Below are 4387 nucleotides of genomic sequence, written 5' to 3'. Positions count from 1 at the left end.
GGCAGAACAAAACAAAAACATCAACGAGAAGAGAAAAGGCACACACACACACACACACACACGCATGCTTGCATGCATGCCGAACACACAGACACGCCCACGGGTGTGCTTACGTGTGCGTGTGCTTGATGGGAGGTTAACAGGAAATCGAATGGAAACCGTACGACAAGTGCGCACATAACATCTGCGAAGCGTTGAGAGAGAGAGAGAGACAACCGACAACACAGGCACCTGCGCACACGCATCGCTTGAAGATGCGGAGGACGAAGGCGAAGACAAAAATTAAAGGAGTATATATGTGTATATACATGCATAGAGTAAACAAACAAAAAAAAAACAGGAGCGAGGATCGAAGCACCGGAGCGGAGGGCGACCATGCCAAATGGTGCGCGTGCGTGCGTGCGTGTGTGTGTGTGCGTGAAATGAGAGAAGAGGGGCACCAACCACAACGATAGACACACACACAGGCTCAGACAGACACCATATGTGGGTTCGAGCACGCACGCGCACGAACACAGCCGAACAAGATGGCGACACAACCTCAAGCACACAAGCCTTGAGGAGCGAAGCCTGTGAGATGAAGGCGACGTGGTGGAACTGCCGTCCCTTCTCACCGCTGCCGGTGCGTGTGCGTGTATGTGGGCAGCCAACACACACACACACACACACATATGTATGTGTACGTTTCTACAAGGGACGGACCGTGGCACAGGGGGGGGGGAGGAGGAGGGGGTTTTGCATAAAAGAGAAGTCATCAAAAAGCCTTCGTTTTTTTTTTTGTTGTTTGTTTTTCATTTCTGTTGCGCGAAATGCACTGAGCCCGCAGCAGAAAAAAATGTATAGTGAAAAGATATGACGCAGCCGACACTTATATCCCCCCTTCCCCCCCGACATGTACAACAGGATAGCGAAGACCCATGGCGCATCTGCTCTTCTTTCCGATTCTTGGGATGGGAGGGAGGGAGGGGAGAGGAGTGGTTGTGCTGTGTAACGCCCCCCTAACCCCACCACCGCACACACACACACACGCACACAAACACAGTGCGTTGGGCATTTTCCTTCGATTCGCCTTTTTTGTTTTGCCGGCTCCTTTTCCTGCACTTTACCGGAATCCCACCTGCATCAGGTGCACCCGACAGACGCCATGTACAGATGAAGGAAAGTGTGTGTGTGTGTGGGGGGGGGGTGGGGTAGGGGAGGGGGACAGACACAGCACTCATTGTGTTTTTCCTGCAGAGACAAGGGGGGAGGGAGGCGGAGAAGAGAGGAAAAGGAAAACACGCAGCAGCATGGAGGGGAAAGAAAACGGGAGAGGCAGGAAGAGAGGGAGAGGGAGAATGAGGACGCACACAGATTCACAGAGGAGGCGCCATACACAAGTACACATACCTGCTCATCCATCTTTCTGTACGCACGTATGTGTGTGTGTGCGTGTGTGTGTCTGCACGTGTGCGCAGCGCTCATCCTTGTTTTCGTATTGCTCTTACGGAGAGACGCTCGCGTGCAGAGCGGGCAAGAGGGAGGGGAGGGTAGGGGAAGGAGAGGATGGGGACATACGATATGAAGATGCGACAACGACATCGACGATTACAACGGCAAAATTAAAAAAAAAGGGGGACGGAGACGCATGCGAAAGAGTCAGTGGAGGGGATAGAAGGAAGGGAAGTGTGGGGGCGGCGGCGGCGTGCGTTACGGGGAAACGAAGTCATATGCAACATGATGGCAATGATGAGCCAAAGAAAGACAGCACACACGCACACGCACACGCACACATACATACATATACGCACACCACATGAGGACCCATGATGCCCCCGATCGTAAAGCTAGTGGCTCAACGGCGCTTGTCACAGACCCATGCGCTTACAAATTCAGGAGCCAAGCATACAGCCGTACATGCGAATGCCAAGAAAACGATCAGGCGCACACACACACCATATTGGACGCGCACATGTTTCCATGCAGTTTCTGCTCCATGTCTCCTGACACCACGGCTTCCTTCTTCGCGTTGCGCTCGACTTCTTCCACCCATCGCACAGGCGAGCGTCGCGTTAACGGACGAGGGCGCGTTGTGGAATGGGGAGGAGGAAGGCCGAGCGCCATGGAGTGCCATTGACTGGGGAGCACACAAGGGAGGGACCCACTGCTGAGTCAGAACAGCAGTAAAGCTGCTGCATCTATGCAGGAAAAGGTAAAAGAGGAACGACGAGGGCCACACAAGCACACGTGGAGCCATCATCTCAGAAAAGATAGCAACAACGATAGCAAAGGCGTGTGCTCATGTGGCCATGGTGTTTGTGGAGGAGGAGGGGGAGGGATGGGGGAAAGGGGGGAGGTGTGGGGAGGCGGATGAAGACAGAGGGGAGGGGGAGAAGGCGGGGGGAGTCGAATAGAGACATCACTATGGAGAAAGACGAAGGAAACAAACAATAAAGAAGAAAAGGGGACGAAAAGAGAGAGGAGAGGGAAGACGTGGCACAAAACCGTACACGCACTGCAGGCACAAGGTCACGCAGAGAGAGAGAGAGGGGAAGGGAGGGGGAGACCCACGCACGCACACTAGGGGCGCAAGGATAGCGCCAGCAGGGATGAAAACAGATAAGGGCCCGAGTAGTTATATATGCGTATAGGCACAACAGCAACACTCGTGCACCCAAGACAGGCACAGCAAGTGACCGGGCGAAACAAACTCGCACGCGTGTCTGTGTGCGTGGGTGATCCATCACGATGAAAAAAAAAAGAGGAGAACTGAAGAATGAATACGTACTTTGGATGCAGACAAGCAAAAACAAACAAACAAAAAACAGATATGGAGCAGCCGCAAGAACGACGCCATTCCGCCTCTTAACGCGTCTCTTCTTTGCCAGCAGCACTCATTCCTCCAGCCAGGCGCGCAGCGAGGGATGGGGTAGAGGGAGGGAGATCGCCAACGAAGGTTCGAGCAGTCAACGAGTACGATTGAGTGGTGCTGTTCTGCCTTTGGGAGGCGTGCATCCCCTCGCATCTGTCTGTCTGTCTTCGTACAGCGCAATGGGGTCCAAGAAAAAAAATGGGGAGGGGGGTGAGTGAGCCACAACAAAAAAACAAAGAAAACAAGTCGCGGCACCTTCTCGACGTGAATGTGCGCGCGTTCCACTACTTCGACATCACCTCTGCATCAGCCTAGCACGAGCGACCAACGCACACTGACGAGATGCTCACCTTACAAGTGGCCCTTTGGCGCAGCAGCCGCGGCCGAAGCCTCCGCGGAGTGCTCCAAGGTGCTGTCCTTGGCTGCGGCCATTACCTTCGCGCGCATCTCATCAGCCTTCTGACGCACCACCTTGCCGTCAATGTCCACATCATCAATGATTCGCGCCATCGGGAGCAAGTACGAAAGTGGAATCACCAGCAGCGGCGTGCAGACGCTGGTCACGAACAGCAGCAGCGGCAGGTTGTCGTAGTTGCATGGGTCGTTATCCGAAAAAATAGGCCAGCCGTACTCCATAATGATCGCAGCGAGGGACGACGAGGTGGTCTGGCCAAGATTCGCGAAGCCCGCCATCAGCGCATACACGACACTCTCCGAGCCACGAGGGCACAGGCGAGACAGCATCACAACCAACGGCATGAAACCAAGCATGTAAACAATCTGTGCTACAACCGCATCACCCCAGATGTACATGGCATGGTCAGGGATGCCGATGCGCTTGTTCCAGCGCTTCACCATGATGATGTCGAACAGCGCTGCCAGAACTTGCATGATTGTCGTCACAATGAAGGTCACCTGATAGTTATGCTTCGCGAACAGGAAGTTGAACAGCGTCACGCCGACCAGCCCTGCGAGGTTGCCAATCACGCCAGCCACCGTGTTGTAGAAGGTGTAGGTGAAGTTGGGGTAATCACCTTGGCATTCATTCGAGTTCAGATAAAAGGCGTACAGTGGACTAGTGGCACGGATGTAGACGGCCATCTGAAGGTAGCAGAACACATTCGCCTTCGCAATCACCAGCGGCAGGGCCCAGAAGGACGCGGCGCAGCAGATGGTCGACACAACGACGCACGCAACCAGGAGGCCCAGCGTGTCGGCCAGGATGTTGCAGCACAGCATCGCGATCACAGCACAGGTCATGACAACGCTGTACACGAAGATCTTCCAGTTCTTCGAAATCACCTCCGTGTTCGCCTCGAACAGCCCGAACAGGCACGGCACCGGCGGCTTGCCGTAGTACACCTCGCCCTCGGCCACCTCTTCGCCGTCGTCATACGCGTCGTCGTAGACGTCCTGCACAAGTTCACCGTTGTCGCGCTGACCATCGTTGAGGGCATCCCGTACGGCACCCTCCACGTCCTCATCCGAGTGCGAGCGCTGCGGGCTCCTCTTCCCCTTCGCCGCACCACCATGCTG

The sequence above is a fragment of the Leishmania donovani genome, chromosome 10 (assembly GCF_000227135.1).
Source record: "Leishmania donovani BPK282A1 complete genome, chromosome 10".
Taxonomy (NCBI): Eukaryota; Euglenozoa; class Kinetoplastea; order Trypanosomatida; family Trypanosomatidae; genus Leishmania; species Leishmania donovani.
This window is presented reverse-complemented; position numbering follows the sequence as displayed.